Source organism: Notolepis coatsorum, assembly GCF_963971535.1.
Source record: "Notolepis coatsorum genome assembly, chromosome: 19".
In the NCBI taxonomy this organism is placed as follows: domain Eukaryota; kingdom Metazoa; phylum Chordata; class Actinopteri; order Aulopiformes; family Paralepididae; genus Notolepis; species Notolepis coatsorum.
This window is the reverse complement of record NC_140183.1, coordinates 37,912,462-37,936,823: the sequence shown is the minus strand read 5'-3', so window position 1 is coordinate 37,936,823 and position 24,362 is coordinate 37,912,462. Positions and strand designations below refer to the sequence as shown.

At 46.5% G+C, this 24,362-nt stretch overlaps 1 protein-coding gene across 1 annotated transcript in view; it reads right to left on the bottom strand.

Annotated features, from left to right (window-relative positions):
* The window catches only part of sema6cb (semaphorin 6Cb), a 264,346-nt gene that overhangs the window by 146,379 nt on the left and 93,605 nt on the right, over positions 1-24,362 (bottom strand). Inside the window, exon 3 of the mRNA XM_084336359.1 lies at positions 3,274-3,429. The gene's annotated coding sequence lies outside the window, so the exon portion shown is untranslated. The remainder of the gene's footprint in view (positions 1-3,273; positions 3,430-24,362) is intronic.

Below are 24,362 nucleotides of genomic sequence, written 5' to 3'. Positions count from 1 at the left end.
ATCCAGTGAAAGAAACGCGGGATCGATGTGCAGCAGGTGCATGCCGAACCAGCAGTCTGGGTTGGCGAGGTCAGCCAAGCTGGTGGTCGGCGAGAGGGTTGGAAACTTTGGCTTGCCGAAGCCAGTGCCAAAGCGGAGCTGTGGGGCTTGCATGGATATATCAGCCGGCTTGTGCTCCAATATAGCATCTGCAAGTGCGCGCCGCTCGCCAACTGGCACCTTGGTGCTGAAGAGTGCCAGGGGCAGCATCTCGCCTGACAGGTACCATAGGTGCCGCTTCAGCGCCTTAATCGCTGATGCTGCGATGCCCTCGTCAACAGACTTGTATGCGTACAAGTTGTGGTAGAGTGTAAGGTCATTCCATGCCGCATCTACGGCCGTGTCGCAGGTCAACCACCACGTTGCGTAGATGTGCGTGATGAAGTTGGCAAACGCCCGAATCTTCAGCACCTGCTGCTGCGTAGTGATGGTCCCCTGAGGAAGCAAGGCAATGTGCTGCTCCATCAAGGCCAGCTTGAGAGTGTAGAGCAGCTTAGCCATCCACCGCGCCTTGTGCAGTGCTCCCGGTCGTTGGAAGTTAACTGGAGTGTGCTCTGCACTGTCTGCACTCAGATACACAAGACATAGCTGCACGAACTCGCGATAGTCGCCTCGCTTGTAGTCGAGCACTCCTGCAGCGCACACAATTAGTTCAGCACGCAACTTGCCCAGGAACGGTGTTTCGGCATCGCCAGGAATGTAGCGGGCCAATGGGCCGCTGTCCTTGTGTGGCAACAGGTTCCAGTTGTCGCGCAGACGTGTAAACAATGTAACCTCTGGCGAGCGTGACGTCTCCACCTTGAGGTCAGTGAAGATGTGGCTGAGGAGCACCTCGCCGATGTGGTGCCGGCACCCGGACCAGAGCAGTGGTCGACCCAGTGAGAGCTGGATGGCAATGCAGGCTGCCGTGAGATGGCCAGTGTTTGACGCGGTGGTGTCAAATGCCATGTTGACAACCTGATCGGTGCAGCACCAGTCCTGCAGCAGCTTGCATGTCAGCCGGGCAATGATCGTTCCACATGCCTCATCAGTCCCCTTCATGTATGCTGGCACACCAAGCAGTTTGAGCCGCTCCGCGTCTCCGATCACCACTGTCAGACGCTCCTCCAACTGGCGCACATTGTTGAGCATTGGCGTCAACTTGCTGTCCCAGTGCAAGGTGCACATGGGAGGTGGTGTCCACTGTTCTTGCTGGTCCTCACTGATGGCCTGCAACACGTGGCGGCGCGCTCGGTCTGCTGTTGCGTAGGATGTGGAGACCATTGCCGAATTGCCACCGGATTCCTCGATCAGACCACGCGTGAAGGCAGCATGCTGCATTGGTGTGATCTTCAACCGTGTAGCCAGTGACACAAGACTCGGCCGGCTGAGAATGTCTGATGGAATGAAGGCTGTGGTGCCAGTCTTCTTACGCTCACGGGTGGGTGTGTTCTCAGCCGGTGGAGCAGCTGTTTCATCTGCATTGCTGTCTTCATCACTTTCGCTTTCCAACACCACCGCCATGCTGGACCTCGCAGTCATCTCCTGCTGCTCCTTGGTAAAGCATGCCTGCTGCGCTGCTTCACGCTCCTGTCGCCGCTTCAACTTGGATTGCAGATTGGCATCCAATGCTCCAAATGTGGCCACTCTGTCGCCCTTCATGCTGGCCAGGAAAGCAATGTCCTCTGGATCACAGATCAGCTCCTCTGCATTTGGAGACCACAGCGGGAATGTGGCATCCAGCTTGTGCTCCATTGCGTCCACCAGTCGAGCTGTAGCCTCACTGGAGCGCCTGGCCTTTGGAATTTGCCGCAGCTTGTTGCTAGCATCGACAAACGCTACTATCTTGACGCATGCTCGACGATCACTCACCATTGGAATATTGGCCTTTCCATAAAATGGCTGCACCTGCTCCAAAACGTCCTTAGCCGCATGGAACCGTGACAAGGCTCCGGTCAAACCTGGCCGCTTGGCATGCAGTTGCGTGTCGCAGTTGTACAGCATGCACCGCAAGATCTGGCGACCACTTGGCAGTTTGGCACCAGTGATGATGGCATCTGCATTGGTTATGCTGGGGCCCAGACCAAAGACCAGGCTGCGGCTGCTCTGGCGGGAGCCTAAGGGCGGCGACGCCATCTTGTGAGAACTGGATAGCTGGAGATATAGTTGGAGAGCTGGATCATGTGGTGGGTGATGGTGGAGTTGGGGGAATTGAGTAAACTCTGATGCAGAGCCACACAGGTAAAGCCATTTATAGGCCCATCCCGCCCATCCCCCCAAAAATTGCAGGACCAGGTGCGAGATGAAACAATGTTGCAACTCACACACACACACACACACACAGACACACACAGACACTAACAGCAGGCCATGTTGGGAGAGGACAGCATGTACTGATGTACCGTTGCACATCTAAATCACCTCGTATTGCAAAAATATTTTGCATGTATTGTTTTTACATGGATGGTAACACTTTTAGCACCCATACAAATCAATACGCTGGAAATGTGTATTTTGATGCACCCTAACCTAGGCCCTGCTAGACCTCCTTTATACTCGCCCTTCATCAGAGCCGCAATGCATTGTTCCCTCACTGCCCGTGGGCTCGTATTCACTCGGACTAAATGCACACTGCTCCACAATGGCCCCTGTGTCGCATGTTGACACAGCCGACCAAAAGAGGGATCACAGCACAAAAGCAATGCTTAGAAAAGGAGTATGATTAGAGAGGTGCATCAGCGCGAACACCTCATACCGTCAAAATCACCGCAAGTAGAAACAGTGTTGGATGCAGAAAAACAGTAGGGTTGTTGCTTTGCCTGTGGTAGTAGGTGAGGTAGGGGTTAGATTGAAAGCTCTGAAGGGCTATTTTTCTCCCTACTGTGAAAAAGTACTCAACAATCATGACCAATAAAGGCTTATACAATCGGCTAAGGGTGTAATACCCAGATCCATTAAGTAACACGTAGCCCTCTCACCGTGATCATCCATTACCGTGGCCAATTTCAGCTTCGGCGGTTGTGAACTTGAAATTATAGCTCGGTGCTCTAAAGAGCCGGCATTCTCTTAATTCACCTTGATGCCACAGACTATTAAATGCAATATTCTGGGACTGTGTTGTGAAATAAAATATGTAAAAGTGTATGCCAGCAATATTTCAGAGAGACAGAGTCAACATGTTCCTCAACAAAAAATTATATAGGGCAGAAGAAGGCACGGTGGTTGAACAACGAATGATTTCAAATGATAACTTACTTCCTGATTTGGTTAAGATGGAGGAATACACTCCCGACACGTCCACCTGATCCTCCCAGAAGACGACCCGGATGGGGCTGGTGAGTGGGGTCGGGGGCGACACACAGGGGTTAAACCCCCCTCAAGGTTTCTCTCCCACAAAGTTGAGCAACCTTCCTGTGTGAGCAAACAGAAGAGAAGAAGAACATGAGCGATGCTGACCCAGTATGTGGAACAGCAGGGAGGAACACAGCTGTGGCGACGAATAAGCTCTTCTTTTTGTTGTTTGTTGTTGTTGTTTGGTTCCACCAACACGAGACCGCGGTGGTGTAGCAAACCAGGGCCGATGCCCTGTGACTGAGGAAGACATGGGGGGGGGGGGGGGGGGGGGGGGGGGGGGGCGCTGTATGTCCTCTTAGCACTATCTCCTCTCTGTCGCTTTGCTGTCATAACATTGCCACTAACACAAGCAGAGAGCCTGTAAATAGAGCCAGATGTGGGGGGATAAGAGGGCTGGAGATGTTGCAAGAGGCAGCTTTCTGTCCCAGGGGGGGGAGATGTACATTGAATGTCAAATATTTTATTGATTAGGTAACGTTTCTATTTTGTTTGATTTTAAAGAAGTTGTATGTGAATCAAAAAAGTATAGTACACAGAAAACAATGCTCATTACCCTGCATAAGGTCATACCGAAAGTATAATGAAATATATGTGTGTGTGTGTAGTTTATTGGCTCAAGAGTCAGACCAGTGAGAGGAATGTTATCTAATGCAAACCAAATGCACCAAAGAACAGTGTCCCTGACTCCCTACACATGTGACATAGTTCCTGCATTTATTGTCAAAACCCTCTTACAGTACCTTAGAACTGTGCTACAGAATAACACAGGACATACTCTGAAACCCTCTTGCAGTACCTCAGAACTGTGCTACAGAATAACACAGGACTACTCTGAAACCATCTTATAGTACCTCAGAACTGTGCTACAGAATAACACAGGACTACTCTGAAACCCTCTTATAGTACCTCAGAACTGTGCTACAGAATAACACAGGACTACTCTGAAACCCTCTTATAGTACCTCAGAACTGTGCTACAGAATAACACAGGACTACTCTGAAACCCTCTTATAGTACCTCAGAACTGTGCTACAGAATAACACAGGACTACTCTGAAACCCTCTTATAGTACCTCAGAACTGTGCTACAGAATAACACAGGACTACTCTGAAACCATCTTATTGTACATGAGAACTGTGCTACAGAATAACAGAGGACTACTGTGCTTCGACTTCTGCGAAGCAAAACACCACTTCATTCATTTTCTCTGCTGAGGAAATTTTTCCAGAACTGCGGTTCTTTATTCCCCTTGAATCCTGAGTCTCATGATCACCCGGCTCATTTGGGGGTTTCAAACCGCGGGTCCACTCAGTCATGAGCTTCACCAACTGTATTGTCATCTTGTAACCACCCTCCCCAAAGAAAAAGCGCCAAGCACTGATGAGAATACATGCCAGATGAACTTCCTACCGATCCATTCTAGCAAGGTCAGCACCCCCCCCCCCCCCCCCCCCCCCCCCCCTCATCACTGATTATCAAGGTCAGCCCCCACCCCCTTCATCACTGATTATCTCCAATGGCTGGCGGTGACTAATGGCAAGGGGTCGATGGATTTTGGAGAAATGCACCCGCCCCCACAAACACCCCCAACCACCACCACCAGGGGGCACCCGCTCCCACAAACACCCCCCACCACCACAGACCCCAGGGTGCACCCGCCCCCACAAACACCCCCCACCACCACAGACCCCAGGGGGCCATGACCGCGGAGCGATTCCTCACATGGCGAAAAGTTTGCCCCCCTTACTGGCTGACTAACTCTGTGGAGCAGATGAGCATAAAGACAGCTGACTGCAGCTGCTGTGAGCTCAGAGCAACCGTCTCCCACCATGGTCTCATGATACCAACGGAGGGCTATAAACCCACAGCCACTGTTAATTAGCCCAGTGTGGCCGCTGGCCTGGCCGTGACTAAAACTGTAAAGGGACTGAGGGAGGGAGTTTTGGGGGGCAGTTTTGGTGAATGTACCAAAATGACACAGGGTCTCAAATCATGGAAAATGTCCTGATGTCCTCTTGGGATTCATTAAAAGACCACTAGGCTGGGGCGGTCAGGTGGCGTAGCGGAGATTGTGCTCGTCACCAATGCAAGAGGCTGCGGTCTCGACCCCCGGAGAGTCAGCATTGCCTTGGCTCGCTATACTAACTCGTTTGGCTGAGTTAGGGGGAGGGGAGCCGTGGGTGGGTCCTGGGCGTTGTGGACAGCGACCCCTACAGTTCGGTCGGGGCGCCTGCTCAGCAAGGGTAGGATCTGGAGGGAGGTAGTGCGACCTTCCACACGTTACACTCTCCCGGTGAGAATCTGCGCGGCCAGGCTGGCTGCCGGCTGGCTGCACATGCGTCGGAGGAAAGCATGTGACAGTCTCCGGCCTCTCGGACCAACAGTAGGGGAAAGTGCGCAACAACCAGGAAGGGGGTTGGGAATTGGCATAACGACTAACAGTGGGATGGGAGAAAAATCGGAAAAATAAGGAGGGGGAAAAAGATATATATAAAAAAAAATGGCTCGGGCGGCTGGGTGGTGCAGCGGACATTGCGCTCGTCACCAACGCAAGAGACACCAGTATCGAATCCGGCTGTCAGCATTGCCTCCGGCTTGGGCCAGCCATCATACTGACTCAATTGACAGAGTTAGCGGGAGGGAAGTCGATGGGTGGTAGACTGGTAGTCTGGTCGTTGTGAACAGCGACTCCTACAGGTCGGTTGGGGCGCCTGCACAGCAAAAGACAGGAAAATGGCGGGGGTAGTGTGAGCCTCCTACACGTTACTCCTCGCCAATGAGAGTCCGCGCTGGCAGGTGAAAAGATGTGACTGGCTGCCTCCACATGTATCGGAGGGGACATGTGATGGGCTTCTATCCTCCCTACAACCGGCCAGTGGGGGGCACATGCGAGCAACGATCAAGACAGGGGAGGGGAGAATTGGCACGGCTAATTGGGATGAGAGAAAAAATAGAAAAAAGGAGAAAAAGTGGATAAAAAAAAAGACCACTAGGCGCGATACACACACCACTCACCACCATCTCCCCATACTCGACTTAAGCTGCTGTATTGTAACTAGAAATAATAACCAAGTATAAGGATACACAGATTATAGTGTATACACAGTTATGTTTAACTTTTCACCTGCATTTATAAAGGCATGCTATGAACTTACAAGGACACAGTGTCGTAGATGCGAAGCGTTTTCGCATAGACTGAACATTTCTTACCTGTGAGCCGCCACTAGGGGCAGAGTGGCTATGCGAGTGATATTGTCAGTCCATGATGCGTTTGTAAAGTTAGGTAGGTTAGCTAGTTAAGCGTTTAAACATTTTGAAGCCTAGTTACTGTATGTAGGTGTAACATTAGGCTTTTCGAGGTTGCAGATGGCTGTTTTTAAGCCATTTTAAGACCAATATACTCATCACAGAGGTCTGGAAAACATGTACTCAAAACAACAAGCGTGGTGGACAGCGGGCGTGATTAGCAGCTGCGGGCATGGAGAGCCTGGACAAATTAGGGTCAGCTGAACCAGTTAAAGGCTGTACAATGTGCTCTGTGTGCATCTGAAATAGCAACGAAGAGCTCACCGTGAACGGCCGAGGGGTTCCTGTTGTTTTGCTCACTTGTTGTTCTCCAGCCCTGCATGGAACAGGCGCGTGATGCATCCCTCCAACTAGACCCGTTCAGCCGCTGGAGGCATCGAGCCCTGCACCCTTATTAGTTTGGGTGATCGTGTAGCGTGTCGGAGATAAAGCATAATATAACCGTGATCGTTTCATTGCCACACAGCCATCATTGTGTCCCGGTTTTAAAGTGGAGTCCTATAATTTCTAATCTCATTTGCTGGAAATGGTCCCACAGAGAGAGCCCCCCCCCCCTCCCTCACCATAATAGTCTAGAGGTGAGGCCCATTAACCAAGCAAGCGTTCCGCAGCACAACATTCCCATTATCGCCATGCAGGATTCCTCATGTAGCCGCAAACACTTCCTGAAGCTTCCCTGCAGACCTTACACTTCCAACGCCACGTCTATAGTTTCCTCGCTCTACAAACACTTTCTGTAGCTTCCCTGCACACCTTACGCTTCCAACGCCACGTCTCATCTATAGTTTCCTCGCTCTGCAAACCCTCCCTGAAGCACATTTTATGCACAATCCTTCCCTCCGCAAAAATCACCCTAAACTCTCCTAAGTGGATTCACTGCATAACCCCCTCCTACACAGACAGCTCCTCTCTACCTCCCCCTCCATCTCTCTCACATCACCCCAGATATTTCCCAGTAGACATTGTAGTGTTTGCTGGGCTGTGGTGGTGATCAATGGCCCCTAGCCGTGGGCGTCCGAGGGGGCCCTAGGCTCCTGGAATGGAGGTATTAATAATGCAAGGGCCCGGCCTGTCATATCCGCCATTAGCACAGGGGAGGCGGGGGCCCCAATGGCTGATTGATTACTAATTAGATTAATTGCTGTCTTTTTGAAAGGGAGGAGAATGTAATAGACTTGGGTAGAGAGAGAGAGAGGAAGGAGGGGGGTGTTGGCAAAGATGTTTTATACTGAAGATGCTTGTTCCCATCCCTTGATGAAAATCAGGGTTGAGAGAGCAGCCTACTGTATATCTCTCTACTGTATATCTCTCTAAGACTGATAAGCAGCAGGAAATTAATCAGGGAATTTATCGCTTATTGCTCTCAAGAAATGATATTGATCATGGACCTGCAAGCCTCTCGTCCAGACTGGACCCGTGTCTTGCCAAACAATCTGAATCCAATGCGTTCGCCACACTGTGGATCAGAGAGAATAATGATCTGTTGATACTCACTTTCATCTGAGGCCATTTCCTCCTCCCATTTCCACGGATGTGTCTTTGTTAGCCACCGCTATCTGGGCAACACAACCCGATAAGCCCAATCGCACGATTTAGCGTAATATGTGTGATAGTGTTGTTCAACAGAGGCATTTGCTGAGGGGAGCAGGGGTGCGTGGAGATTGGGTTCCACTTAATCGCCCTGCCTTCCTTTTAGAGATAAAGTTAAACCACATCAAAGCTACAGCACACAGAGAAATAAAAATAACCTCCTTTTTAAAGAGGTCCTGCTAAATTAACAGGGGGGTGCACATTGTCTGTAAATACTCGGGTAGTGCAGTGGACTAAGCGTCTGTCTACCACCACAGAGACAGTGGGATCGAATCCAGCTGTGGTGCTTCCGGGTTGGCCGACCGTCCATACTAACACAATTGGCAGTGTTAGAGGGTGGGAAACCCGGCGAGGGTGTGTCCTGGTCGTTGTAAACAGCGACACCTATAGTTCGGTCGGGGCGCTTGCACAGCAAGGGAAGGATCTAAGAGAGGTAGTGTGACCTTCCACACGTTACTCTCCCAGTGAGAGTCCGCGCTCAAAGGTGAAAAGAAGCAGTGGGCTGGGTACACATGTGTCGGAGGAAGCATGTGATAGTCTCTGCCCTCCCGGACCGACGGTAGGGGGTAGAGTGCACAACGACCAGGAAGGGGATTGGGAATTAGCATAACGACTAACATTGGGATGGGAGAAAAAACGGAAAAAAGGAGGAAAAAGATAATATAAAAAAATTATAATAAAAAGGGTGGTGTGTGGCGCATTTGTGAAAGTGTAATGGGAATGTGGCACGTTGGTATATGCCCCAGACTCATACACACACTATACGTTAAATGGTTTATACCTTTAAACAAGTGAGCTGTATATTTCTTCTGGCTCTCGGCTCACCCTCTCTCTGCACATTAGACCGTGATTAGTCATACTATGCTTAGCTGGCATGTACCAACCTCGGGGGGGGGGGGGGGGTTCCTGCATGTTGTGAAATCACTGCGTACCATTTTCAACTTCAACAAAACTATTTATATCTCAGAAGCCCTACGGGGGACATGAATTAAACGGGCCCCAATCTGCAGAATCGCAACGAGAGTTCATTATCCTGAGACGGTCAGTATCCATGTTCCCAGTTCAACATAACGATGCAGTTGGTGACGGCCGCTGGGGTCTCCTCTCTTCCAACACACTTACATGCTGTTTTCCCTCTTTTTGTCCCTTTGTCGTATTATATGACATGAATCACGGGGGAGCGGCCTTATCGGTATTCTACAGTGTGAAGGGTCGTTAAGCCTCATCGTCACAAATGGCTTCTTGTCGATTAGATGTATTAATTCTTGTTCTCCTTCATCCGCCTTTCAAGAGGCCATCCTGAATCTGTCCCCTTCATCACCAACTTCACCTCCACTACTGGAGATGCATCGAGAGGCTGGGTGGAGGGAGTGAGGGCTGCTGGATTTACATCAGTCCTACTGGCTCATGTCACCCAACCAACACACATGCAAACCGCTAACGCATGCATTCAGTGTTCAGTGTTTACAAACTGGCAGGAACTGTGGAGGTTTTGACACTCATGGAACGGGGGAAAGAAGTCAAACCAGGAAGCGATCATCTCGATGCACGTGGTCCATTTAGGCAATATTCTTGAGACTTTACACTTCATTTTATAATTTCAAACAAGGAAGGAAAAATACAGTACAAAGTAAAGTCATTAAATATACTTTTGGGTCCGAGGGTTCCTGTTACTGAAATATACATTTAAAAAAGGGATAGATATTTAGAAGATATATAAGATAAGATACATAATAATTAAGACACCGTTCCATTTTGTTGACCAATTATGTGCAGGTACCGGTATACTAAACGCCTGTGTGCAAAGAAGATCAGATCAGTCTCTGAATTCCTTTCCTTCTCTCCATACTTTGCTCGCTGCAGCATTCCCTAGCCCCTCCTTCACCACTTTACTTACACCCCCCCCCCAGCCCCTGTGGCTCAGTGCAGTGATGTCACGCTGTGCTAATTGAAAGCGACCCTGACTCGTCCTCTTCCCGAGCCACTCCGGCTGGCACACCGTGGCGTTTCTCCTCCACCGGCGGTTGACAACTGGCCTTTTGGCCGTGCCGTTCTGCGGTTCGACCTCTGACCTCACTGTTCCGTCCCCTCACTCGTAATCAGGTAAACGCACACCATTTCCCACTCAGAGGAGGTACGATCCGCAGACTTGCACTTTTATTTATTATTTTGCAGTGTGGTTCTGAGGCACAAGTACATTTGCAAGTACATTAGCTTGAATTTGTTCCAGTGAGAATGGTTTCAGAATAAATAGAGGCAATCTTCACGTGGCAAAAGAAATAGATGCTTTATTATAATTTTTTTCTTGTGGAGGTTCCTAGATGTGAGCCAAAATATTTTTAATAAAAAGATATACATATATATAAATACATAATGATGTTTATGTTCCGAAATAGGGATTTTGTGATTTGAAATACAAAAATGGATGGAAACAATTCAAGACCATCCATTTTCTTAACACATCCAGGGGCAATCGCTCCAAAAAAAGAAGCAACTCTAAACTAACTGAGCTCCCGCAGGAAGGAGGCGACATGATTATACTCTCATCGTACTCCCAGTCCTTTATCATAAAGCAGCGTTATTCCCCTGAAATGAAAACGTGTGTACCTGTAGTGGGGGGGGGGGGTCTTATCGGCGGTCTGAGCGGGACCAGGAGCCTATAATCTAATAGCCTGGCGGCCTGGTCATAAATCACCTCTGGGGGGCTGCGTGCAGCACACACTGACACTCCCAATCTGGCAACCTGTGTCTTTATTAAAGAGCACATTATACTGGAGCCTTTCCTCCCCCTCAGACTATAACCTTCCTAAATTCTGCATTTATGGTCACACAGCAATTTTTTTGTTTTGTGTGCATGTGTCCATTTGTGTGCGTCTGTGTAAGTAATTTGTCTACCTGCAGGGATTGTCTCCTTGCCGTCACTTCAGACAACTAAATTGGAAAATGTCAAACATAAACAATGAGAGTAGACAGTGAAACGTGAAATATAGAGAAAAGGAAATTTTGCAGCGTTTTCACATCTCGAGGTTTGAAGGTTATTGCGTTGTACACCTACAGTACAGAGATAATATAATGGTGCCAAGAAGCAGCTCTGTGTATATTAACAACAAGAGAGGGGGAACATTCAGCCCTTGAATATCCTCTGAATAAACAGCCAATTCATTTAGAACGCCAACTAATGCAATTAACCTGAAAGGCTTTGGAGGACCATGCGTACATGAAGACACTCCGGCGTGGTTTGGAATGCGAGCAACGCATTGCCATGTTCATATTCTTATTACAGCTACGCTGCCGCAGTCGTTCGACTCAGAAGGTGGTCCATTACTTAATGCAGATCCTACCGATATTGAATTAAACTCGATTCAAGGTTGTGTGTAATGGCTCGGCTCATTCACTGGGCCTCACAAACCAAACTTCCGCAGGGCAACGATACCCTGAGCTAAAACATTTAAAGCACATACTTGTGTGAATGAGAATGAATCTATTAAAAAGGTAGAGGTATTCAACATTCAGAGAGGATTTCCTCAAGCAAAGGTCTGGCACATCATAATGTCTAACTCATAAGGGTGTAACGGTACACGTATTCGTACAGAACCTTTTTTTTCTCCACTTTTTCTCCTTATTTTCTATTTTTCTCCCATCCAAATTTCGTGTTTCCAATTCTCCCCTCCCCTGTCTTGAACGTTGCTCGACTATGCCCCCCACTGGTCGGTTGTAGGGAGGATAGAAGCCTTGCATCACGTGTCCCCTCCGGTACACGAGGAGGCAGCCTGTCGCATCTTTTCACCTGCCAGCGCGGACTCTCATTGGTGAGGTGTAACGCATGGGAGGCTCACACTACCCCCGCCACTTCCTGTCTCTGCTGTGCAGGCGTCCCCCAACCGACCTATAGGAGTCGCTGTCCACAACGTTCAAATTACCACCCATCGACTTCCACCCGCTGGCTCTGCCAATTGAGCCAGTATGACGGCCGGCCCAAGCCGGAGGCAATGCTGACACCCGGATTCGAGACCGGAGTCTCTTGCATTGGTGACAAGCGCAATCTCCACGGCGCCACCCAGCTGCCGTACAGAACCTTTTCGATACTGGACCTTTGGTTCAGTATGCGCTGTGTACCGAATTAATGCAAAACTACTTTAACCACTAAAGGAACACACGTGCAGCACTTTTTTTTTAACTTGCAAAACCCCAAGTCACCCCCTTCCCAAAATATAACTTGCGGATGTTGTTCGTTCAGCCCACACACACCGCTGAGAGATTATGGCGATTATTAATTTGAATATAGAATATTCGTTGACAGCCCTACTTAACAGTGACTGTACACTACGTCACCCCTGAGTGCAACATGGAAAGCCACGTTCTGCAAACTTTCCCAAACTGTACCGGAATGAACAGTGACTTCAAAACTGAGGTACGTACCGAACTGTGGTTTTTGTGCACCGTTACACCCCTACTAACTTAGGTTATGATTCAGTGCCAAATTTATATTGAAGTAGCCTAGTAGTTGTATCAACGTCTGTATGTAGTAGAGTACAAAAGTACAATTCAATAATATTTAAACAATATTTATAGTCCGTATTCACACTGAACCGGATGGATTATAAATAATACGTTCTTTAATAATATGTTCTTTTCTCATTTCAAGTAAAATAAGGGCTTAATAAAAAATAAAATAAACACCTACATAACTAATAAGCTTTTGAAAGATTTGCACATTTTAATGAAATAAAAAGTGTAGCTTGAGTCTCAACACAACAACTGAACAGCTTCAACACCTCCTTATCTATTTATTTCCCGCTTATATCCCACTCCCCCACTGTCTCTTGTTCAGAGAGAGAAGTGAGCTCTAGCTTGTCCTGCCAGGAATTTAAATGTGGGCTGGAATGGTGTCGGGGCCTTCTCATACACATGTGTAGGTGCTCGTACGGTTCTAGTGGAGCGATCACATTGGGCTCCTCGATGGTTTGTTTTCTGTGGGCATGTTTGCTCAAAGGACGTGTGCTTTGTCTCGCCGTAGTGGTGCTTCACGTTGCCGCTCTTAATAATCGCCACAGTCTCGGATAGGACGTCATCTGGGTCCGGACCCAGGCCGCCGTCTGCCTATTAGTGCCCTCTGTACTGAGGGGATACTGAAGTCTTGATTTGACCTCACTGTAGAGACGCAGTCAGCTCCGCTTGGAGGGGGTCGCTAGGCTAACTCAAATGCTCTCCCTCATCATGATTGAAGTGAGTGGACTGGAGTGAACACAGAAAAGTAACAAAATCCTACGCCAACTCGGGTCATAAAAGGTTGACTTGCAGCCAAAAGTTAGCTAGCGGTTTGTGTAGTTAGCGGTTAGTGTCGCACAACAGACCCAAAATGTATAATAGTGTCCTGTACCTGCAGCAACACTATGGTAACAAGCTCAGCCCCGCTGGTTCTGTATGCAATGGAAGCACTCTAGGACCGAACCGGGCATTACTCAGTCCTGCACGGCCCTTCACGGCACGCTTCTGTAGAGTGGAGATGAGCTATGAATCCCTTTTTCTTCCAATCCCAGCGCACACAAGAGGCGCCCCCTCGGTAAACATCAGTGGCAGAACACATCCTCCCGCAGAGGCGGGAATGTAAACAACAGCCACATTTAAAATTCTACTTTTTATACTGCAGAAATACAATCTTGAGGATGTGGGTTCCACCAGAGTTTTGAGACAGAATCTTTTGTCAATTGGTCAGCAGATTATCTGATGTGACGAAAAGCGTACGCGTGTATGTTGTACGAGATGTGCTCAAGCCTCGCACAACTACAGTGTACAACTTAATTCAAACAGAAATATGAATAGCACCAGTTTATTATTAGCCATAGATACCGGTATGTCACACTAGTGCACAGTAATCAAAGCCAAAGTGCAGACACAAAGCCGACCAAGGTAGGACCCGTGTTACAGCGTAGCCCCAGGTCAATCGACATGCGACAACCCGTTTATACAATAGACAGCTGACATGGGCTGTTCCCAAGTAACTGCGTTGCTGTAAAAAGGCATCTGTTCCTCTGACAGCAGGTGTCTCACCAGGCTGCCACTCTCACCTGTGTCTATACCAGGGCTCGAGACTAACGATGTCCCGTCGTCCCGGGGACGATCAAATATTGATTTGGGACGAACAGAAATCTTTTTTTGGGACGCAAACGGGACGAGAGGATTTTATTTTTTTCACAGGAAATGTCAATTAGCCGACTGTCAGTGCGCGCATATATATATATGAATTAGTCTACGTTAATAAAACATACCTGGTGATCAACTACAGTTTGCTGTAAACATTATGATATGTGTGTAGTGTTCTTCTGATAACGACGGCTGCAGCGGGAGCTGGCTCATGCTGGATTTGCAAATAGCATGCAGCTGCAGAGCCGCAGAGCCAGGGGCGCTTTCAGGTCCGGTCACAGGCCTGCTCAACAGCACCCCCCACCCAACGGCTGAATTGCCAATGGCTGAATTGGAGTATTGCACTGTGCAATACTCCAATTCAGCCATTGGCAATTCAGCCGTTGGGTGGGGGGCGCTGTTGAGCGGGCCTGTGAACGGACCTGAAAGCGCCCCTGGCTCTGCGGTTCTGCAGTTGCATACTATTGGGATTCATTGGAACTGAAGCAGCACGGAGTCTCGACTCGGGACTTATTTTATTTTATTTTAGCAGCAGTTATCAATATCGACCAGGAGGACAGCGCGATCTAAGGGACATGTTTCATTACTAGTCAAGTGTCATTACTTTAGTTATCAAAGGTGGAATCTCTGGACGCAATGACATTATATAGTTTAAAGCTAAACTACGTTTTTCTTTCTTGTTAGAAGAGGGATAATTTATTCAGTTAGATTTGATTTGATCTTTATTTATCTCTAACATTTTCAACCATAAACACACACATTTGTAATAACAAAAAAACCGAAAACGAAATAAAATACAAATACATTTAAATATATTTTCCTATGGAAGGAATAATCAACATGGCTCCAATTGGTTGACTATAACAGCACCGTGACCAAATATCCCTATACTAGAACCTTGTTAAACACTTTTTTATATATATATATTTATTTATTTTTAAATCATAATTATTCTTGTGAAATCTTTCCACCTGGGAGCCTTTTGACTAAATCAATTTATTCTCCCCTTCTCTGAATGGTGTTTCTTATGGCAATAACAACTATAGACGACAAAACCAAAGTAAATTAACGACATTTGATTTTTGGGACGGTTACATTCACTTTGGGACGGTTAAAATTGTATTTCGGGACGGTTCTGGGACGGTGGTGAAAAAAGTTAGTCTGGAGCCCTGGTCTATACCCCAGTCTGCTGCCGTGAAAACATGGACTGAAGGGGGTCAAGGGGAGGGTAGTGGGTGCTTGGTTGGGGCAGGATGGGCATATGGCTGCTCCCCGCCATACTGATGTTGCAGCTCAACATTAAATTTTTTTTTAAAAAGAATACACGTAAGCGGCAGTGGCGTTATCTTGTCTTGCGGTGGCAGACATCCGCAAAAAAACCAGACGGTAATCCTGGATTATAGCGCCAGACGTGTTGTTTCCATGGTCCCGTCGTTTCCCCAGCAACTCTTTTCTGAAACGTGTGGTGTGACCTCAGTCATCCTTCTCCATCCTCTCCTCCGGAGCCCGTCAGAGGAGCACCGTGGACCAGCATAGACAGGGGAATAATGAGCTCCCAATGAGCTCCCATCGCCTCGACAACGTTGTCTCTGCCCCCCTCCCGACATTCCATAGCTTCCGTTAGTCTCTTCCTCAGCTCGCCAAATTTTTCAGTAAACATGACGTCTAGATGGTGGATGACATTTCATATGGTCTGAAAATCCCACCTGATAAGGCACATAAAACGTTTGGTGGAGCCATGTTCCTGAGGCGGCAATTTCTTTATTCACTTTTGTTAGAACAGGACGTGTAGAAGTATTTTTTTTTTAACACAGGTGAGGATTATGAAGACATATTGTCAAATGCTGTTCAAGGTAAAGGTCACAACTGGCCTAAGATCAGGAAGTTGACTGGTAATAACAATGGACGGATAAAGCCTTTTATTACAAGGTAACTGAGAGCCTCAGAATTACACGCCTGGAGTGAGAAAAACGGTCCTGCGCCCAAGTGGGTGACTCCTGAACAGTTTTACACCAGAGAAGGCACTGTGAAACCAATTTACATACGAGTTCATGAGCAGTCAAAGTCTGTTGTCTTAGTCATGTAATATTTTTTTCATTTGCTTTCATTTTAAAATCCTGGTTCTAAAAATCATACTTTTAACACATACCGGTATGCAGCTACTGTCCTGATAATATTTCAGTAGCAATGGATGTCATATTTCCAAGAAGTGATTTGAAAAGATTGGAATTGGGGCATCCTGGAAGCTGCCAAGATAAGGCACATTATAACATAACTGCAATGTTCTGGGTTCAAGTCCAGGCCTCGACCTTTGATGTATTGTCATCCCCTTCTCTCTGCTCCATGTTAATCTTCGCTGTGGTATTATATCTAATGAAGCAGAAATACCCAAAAGTATGTCAATAATACATATAGTAAACAAAAATGCCTGAACACAGGTAGTGACAATGAATGCGTTAGTTGCCTCATTGTTATGAGTCACAACACGAGTTAGTGAGTGAGGGCGTCACCTGGAAAGAAATATTGCTTTAAATAGCAGAAAAATCTAATTACTACTTAGTCAGCGGCTGTTTTCAGTGTGGCAACCTTTGCTTCAAGTTCAAAGTTGAAAGCAATACAACATGTGTACATGGTATGTCTTTAGTTGTGAGAAGTGGTTGACTTTCCGGTTTCGCAAGGAGCACTTTACTTCAGTACAGTCAATCAATACAGTCAGTACAGTAGTATGTCTGGGGCGGGGGGGGGGCACAGAGACCACATTCTTCACGCAGGCTGTGAATGTATACTATGACATTTCCTGCCGAGTGGCATTCTTCTCTCTGCCCATGTGTCAATGCACTGTCAACCAGGGTGTGACTGAGATTGCAAAAAAACAAACGACACACACACGTGGCAAAGTTGTTTTGCTGAGTGACATATGCCGAGATATCGTGGTGAAACAAATTCCCTCTAATGTCTAAACCAAGTTGCTCAGATGCTTCCATCTGGTGTTCTTACTACCCTGCTTTGATTACATTACTACTTCAAAATGAATTGGGAAATATACAGAAACGACACAAATTAGACCTGAGATTTGTTGCATTCCGACGCTGCCGTTACAACACATACCTGTGCGTTGTGGCCCTGCAGTGCTGTTTCACATTTTCCACACAATTTTATGCATGTTATGATTCAACCTAGCACATACCGTTTTTACTCCACCTGTTTGTTATGCAGCTCGATGGAGCGCTTGTATGCAGTGTCAATTTGGGTTGCAACGTTTACCTTTCCAAGTAAGCCCAATTTGACAACATTGTCCAGATGACTCCCACTGCTCTCGTGTTTTACTACCCTCTAAGAACGATGTTTTAAATCTTTGTAACCGGTCTTGGACCAGGTGCCATCTCCACCAAAGAGCAGACAGGGAAAACAGAAGAGTGTGCCCTTTTCTACGCTGGCCGTTAGCCACTTCTTTGAGAACCACTCAACGTTAAACCCACAGTTACCATTGCAAGCTGTTTGAGTTATGATCATATCAAGTGGCTGGTGTGGACATAGACATTTGATTTCTAATTTATCCTCCAAATGCAGGGTTTCAAACATGTGTTCGATCAAGTAATCAACCTTGTTCATTTTGATGTAACTTCACTAGCTATGTTGTTTACAGTGAGTAGTTGCCGTTAGCAATGAAAAGCTTCTTTGCAGACTGTAATCCGACGCCAGCCAATCAACTTTGAAATACGAAATGACGTTTCACTTGGGGCTAGGGGCTCCGAGCTCCACTTGCCATCAAATTGATGTAGTCTACTGTGAATCATACACCCTGAGCATGCACACTTGGATTTTCCCCATGTACAGTACACCTTGCATTGATGGAGGGGCTAGCCCCATTCGTGCTATTTTAGACCCAACGATCAGGAGAAGAGAGATGACATGAACTAAAATACTAATAAAATGTATATGCATTGATTGAATTTAGTAACATTGATACATAATACATTTGAGCAAATAATAGGCAAATCTTTAAGAATGAATAACATTTGTCTGCAGTTATTTTTGGTGACACTAGGTTGGGGCTCTGCCCCTAATGACCCATCGCCACTGTACCTGCGTGTCCCGTCTCCAGAGTCCAAGTCTTTCAGGATTTTTTTTTAACATGTTCAAGAGACCTGTCTTCTGAGAGCGTAAATGTTCTTTTATAGCCTAAGTGATTATAACTGAATAAAACATGTACTCGCAGCAGTCAAGTTTCTTCGTCAATATTTACCTGGCACCGGTTCACTTTTCACTTTATGCCCGAAAAAGGAAGCTCAACTCAAGCAAAATACAAAATGTACTTGATTTCCAACATGCAGTCTCTCTAAACATCCCTTGGCATTTAATGTGTTGTTATTTTACTGTTACTGGAGCACAGATCTACTTCCACAGTTCTGGCACTGGGTTTGGATTAGCTCATGTGTCGCCCCCCCCTCCCTTTCTCTAACCTCCTTCCCCCATAACTGACTGATATTTCTGGGGGGAAAAAAGAAAAAAAGATTCTTTCAACAAAAACAGCTGCTAAAACACAGCACTTTTCTGACGTCTACAAAAACACAATCTTCCCGATGGAGCCCACTTTAACTAAGGCTCTCCAGCTATAACCTCTCACCTAGTACTGTGAAGGAAGCTCAAAGAAGATATTTCTTTTTGCATAGTTCATGCAGAGGAATCCCAGCTCCAAATCAAATCACCACAAATTGGGACACATGGGAGGATGTTTGAAACAAGAGCAGGAAAACCGTGTTAAGAACCGATGTTTACCAGAGGTTTAAATTTACTGGATGTGGACACTAGAAGGCCGTGCTACAAATTACTCCACTAAACTACGTCCGTGGTCCAATTCGGATCATGACATCAGCAACAAAGCGCAACTGTGCTGTAAATAAGTCTGGTGAACAGCACTCCCTCTCATCCCCCACGGAGCCTTTTGCAAACAAAACACAGTTTGTGAAGGCAAGTCAAATGAAAAAGGACAGCCCCATTCCTCGCTGGTGGAAGTTTGAGCCTTAATGACGGGGGCTAGGCCCTAGTATGTCAACATGACTGTTGTATGAATGGGTGCAGCGAGGGCCAGAAGGGGCCCGGACACCACGCCGTGGCCTGGCATGGCCCTGTGTTTTGCATGGAAGGCTCATGGAAACCAGTGAGTAGTACGGCTCTTGCCAGGCAGGCTGGGGCTACATACTCTGGCTCCAGCATGCTAAATGGGCCTCCAACCCTGGGGCCTGCCAGACGACAGACTGATGTCCGAGCCAGGAGGAGCGATCTCTTCTCTTCGCCCGTCATTGGGAAAGTGAAAAGTGCTGTGCACATACTGTAGATGCCGGCCAGAGCGCGCATTGGCGCATAGAAGCGCTCGCAGATGAATGGATGCAAACAGAAAAACACAGAAAGACAGAGTGGACCTGACAAAAAGGGGGTAAAAACGATGGGGTGAATTCACAAAGGGTTAACTACCGTGCTAACTGCGTTGCCATCATCATTGAGTCTCTGTGCGCATGTGCTATTTGAGAGTATTTAAATTAGATAATATGGATGGAAAATGTGCCCCAAGTTTCTATGCAAATGAGCCTCATTGCAAAAACACTCCAATTCACAAAGATCGGCGCCAATTGCCACACGCAGTTAAAGTGACGTTATTTAGGGTGAGTTGGTTGTAACTAAGTGGGGCGGCGTGGCTCAGGGGTAGAGCGGGTCGTCCAATGATCGAAGGGTTGGTGGTTCGAATCCCGCTCAAGCCCATGTCCATCCCACTGCCGTTGTGTCCTTGAGCAAGACACTTAACCTACTTGCCTCGTATGAATGTGTATGCATGTGAATGAATGTTGGTGGTGGTCGGAGGGGCATTAGGCGATGATTATTCGCCACGCTTCCGTGAGTCTGCCTCAGGGCAGCTCTGGCTACAATTGTAGCTTACCACCACCGGTATGACTGTATGAACGAATAATGGACTCTGTAAGCGCTCTGGTGTCACGAAGAGCGCTATATAAATCCAATCCATTATTATCTTGTGCCATATTTTGCTCTCCTTCATAGATTTGCTCGTAGGTCAGTTTGTGGGGGTACTAGAGTTGTATGCACCCGAGTCTCCGGAACACGTAGGGATAAACCCTGAGTCGATTGGACCTTCCTACGCTGAGCTATGGTAACTTTTGCGCACATACCGTATAATTCCTCCGGAAAACCGCAACTATTAGGCATTCACCTGTAGGGGATAGGTGCGCAAAGTTACCATAGCTCAGCGTAAGAATGTCCGATCGAGAGTTTATCCCTACGTGTTTAGGAGACTCGGGTGAATAAAAAGGTCATCATGGTCATCATGTCTCTAGTACCCCCACAACCCGACCTACGAGCAAATCTATGAAGGGGAGCAAAATATGGCAGGAGACTCATTTAGCAAAAAAACATCTAGAATTTTCTCACCCAATTGGTACCAAAAAGTGTTGGCCTAAGGACTAGAAGAGCTACAGTATTGATTAGTCAGGACTTCCAATTCGCAATGAGAGAATTGAAGCTTCCGTTTTCTGTCTGCCATTGTCCTAGGACATGCATACTGTTGAGTACATGAGCATTACGACACAGCCAAGACTCACTGAATGCAAGATGCTCTGTTGAGATACTGTAGCCTGAGCCTGATCTTGGAAGGCATTCAGTATGGTCTATGAAAACCAGGGAGCTCTCTCCCTCCCCCTCTCCCCCGTGATCAAGTGATTTATTTTTTAATACAAGCCAAGTATACAGGATCAAAAACAGGAAGGACAAAATGTCCCATATAGAGCGGGGGAAAGAGATTCATAATTATATATACAGTAGAGAGAGGGTAAAAAGCAGTGAAACAGTGAGAGGGGTAGGGCTGTCAACGAATATTCTATATTCAAATTCATAATTGTAAAAAAAAAAAACATACATTAGATTGTAAAAATATATATTCAAATTGTGTTTTCTAAAACATTTTAAACAGCCTCGGCGGTCTCTCTCTCGACTTCTCGCGTGTGTCTGAACGCACTGCATGACGAACAGGAGAGACGTGACAGCTATATCATGGGATATCACTGGATATTATGTGCACCTTACGCTCACTGTCACACTAATAAAACAAATTGTCTATTGGCTCAGCAGCCTGGCATTCGTGTGACATGTCCGTAATCAACCAGGAAATAGCCAACGGCTAATAAGTGTTGTCATTGAAGATAATAATCACAAGATGCATTCAGTGCTGGATCTAACTAAATGGATTTATGGACAGTTCAAGACCGGACCACAACGCTTCTGGAAGAGTTAAAGAATGACACGCCACGCCGCTTCAAATTCGTACGGCAATGATCTACCGGCAGCTGAACCAGTTAGCGTTAAGTCAGCTACGTTACATGTATCATTTTGTGTGCCAAGTGCTAACACTAGCGTTTTGAGAGATATAACGTCAAGAATTTAAGTACCCTAACTTTTCAGTTTTTTATAGCAATTTATTGTAAATCATCCCTCAGGGCAAAACAGATGTTTAGATAGATAGATAGATTAGGGCTGTCTTAAATACTTCGAAGCTTCGTTCGATGGGCATGGGATTCGAATATGAAAATAAAATTCGATTATAAAAAAAATATTGAAAAATCGTGTTTTTTTTTTTTTAACCTGCAACAGGGCAGTTTTAAAACCAAAGACAGTGGACAGACTTGTCTTTCTTGCCTGCAACTTAAAGTAATGGCTTTGCTTGTCCAAATGACAATACTGACCAAATTGAGATTTATTCTTCTCTTGTCCATTTATTTTGTTTGCTTTCTAATTTAAAATACAGTTTGAAACCGTCTGTACACAGTAGGCTATGTGTGCTAGCAGAGCTAGACTCCAGTCACGAGTCACGGTGCACATTTTGGTGGTTTTGGTGGTTTGTCCACCAAAAAAGCGCCAAAAGATAGAAAATAAACTAGCAGAGCCAGAACTCCCCTGGAGCCACAGCCAGCAGAGAAGCAGGTTTACTTTAGCTTTTAAACCAGCTGCAGCCTGAGAACTGGAGTGTGAGGGGATGTAACACTAAAGATGGCGGCAACGACAAAGAATTGCTGCAAAATAAACATACATCTGTTTATAAAAAAAAAAAAAAAAAAAAAAAAGTACTTAACAATTTCGATAATTATCAATATCGAGAAATATGATAACATTATCATATCGTTATCGCGATATGATTTTTTGCCATATCGCCCAGCCCTACAACAAATATAATCCTATACTATATAACTTTAACAAGACATTTTGTACGTGACCATGATGGTTCAGACAGAGTCTCTCAGTCAGTAGCCTGTTGGCCCGGTGGAAGTAGCTGTTCAGAGTTCTCTTGGAGGTGGATCTGAGACTCCGGTACCGTCTGCCAGACGGCATGAGCTCGAACAGTTTATGGTTGAAACAAGAATATAGGCTACTGTAGGCTTACTGAACAGATATTAAATAATGAATTGACAGAAGCATAATACGGATCCCCAATGTTTTGATACTATTTCAGGTTTCATGTCAAGGAAAATATATTGTTTGATGTTTATCACACCTTTTTCGGAGATGTGCTGCTGTGTATAAATATCTGTTCTATATACCGTGAACTTTCATTAATTTCATCTTGCTCCTCTTGTGGACATAATGCGCAACAATAGATTATTCAAATGGTTCGACCATGTGTTTTTTTTATAAGGAATATTCTAATGTCATTTTTGGCAGATTTTGACAGCCCTAGAGAGGGGTGAACAAAAAGTGAGAGAGAGAGAAGAAGAAAGGGCTAAAAGGAGGTTTGAGAGCCCCAGGTGAGCCCGGTGGTGGGCCATTTCACAGTCCTGGAAACTGACTAACACTGACAGGTCAGCTAAAGACTCACAGCCAAGAGGAATCCTTGGCGGACAGAGCAGGGCAAAGGGCTGAACCAGAACACACAGGCGTGTACACACACACACACACACACACACACAGCCCCCTGACTGACGGAGCAAAACAATTTGCTTTTCAATCTGCCACACAATAACTTGGCCGCTGTTTATTGACCTTTTGCATGGTGCTTTTCACCAGGCAATTGCTTCTTGGCTTGGAATATAATCTAGCCCCCCCCCCCCCCCATCGGTGCTGTAAATTTGCCACCTCCCAGCCGGCTGTGGCCACGAGACTCTGCTCCGGTGTTCCACACATCAGGACATGTGATGAAGGTCCCGTGGGATGGAGGCAACTCACCATCTGTCAGTTCTTTGATTATCAGACCACAAAGACAATATCATAACTCCCTCATCAGAGCGCCAACGAAACAATTAAAAAGGCTTTATCAATACTACGTTCCGTGCCATATGGCACTCGCCTTTCTCGCTGAAAAATCGCTGACACTGAACACACTCGACCCTTGCAATAAGCGTATCCTTGGGTTTTGGGCGGCGCTCTTAACACATTCCTGGCCAATCACGTATATATACGTTATTGGGAGCCAGCGGTTAACTCGTTTTTTCTTTTATTCGCTTTTAATATCCTATTCCATGTCACAGAGCTGTATTTTGCCTGGAAAAGGCATATTGGGAATCCGAAGGTGCAGTACCGGCCAGATCCTGGTACTGGCGCTGTCTCGAGAATGCAGTAACGCCTGTTGCAGACCGGGTGCCACACTGAAAACCTTCCGGGCGGACTTTTTTATGTGGTGAGTCGGGACCCCCAACTCACCACACTGTGGTGGGTTATATCATGGGCCAAATGGACATCGTGCAAGGATTTCATAGCCATCCCCCTGCTCAGCCTATGTTGTGGTAATAACGAATGGCGTTATCGGCAATCAATTAATCACAAACGACCCCCCCCACCTTTCATGCATTCATGATGGGACATAATACCAATCATATGCATTTGGATTTTTAACTCTAGCGTGTGTATGGACGAAACGCCAATGGATTTAACGTTAGTAGCGTTGCGCCTTATAAA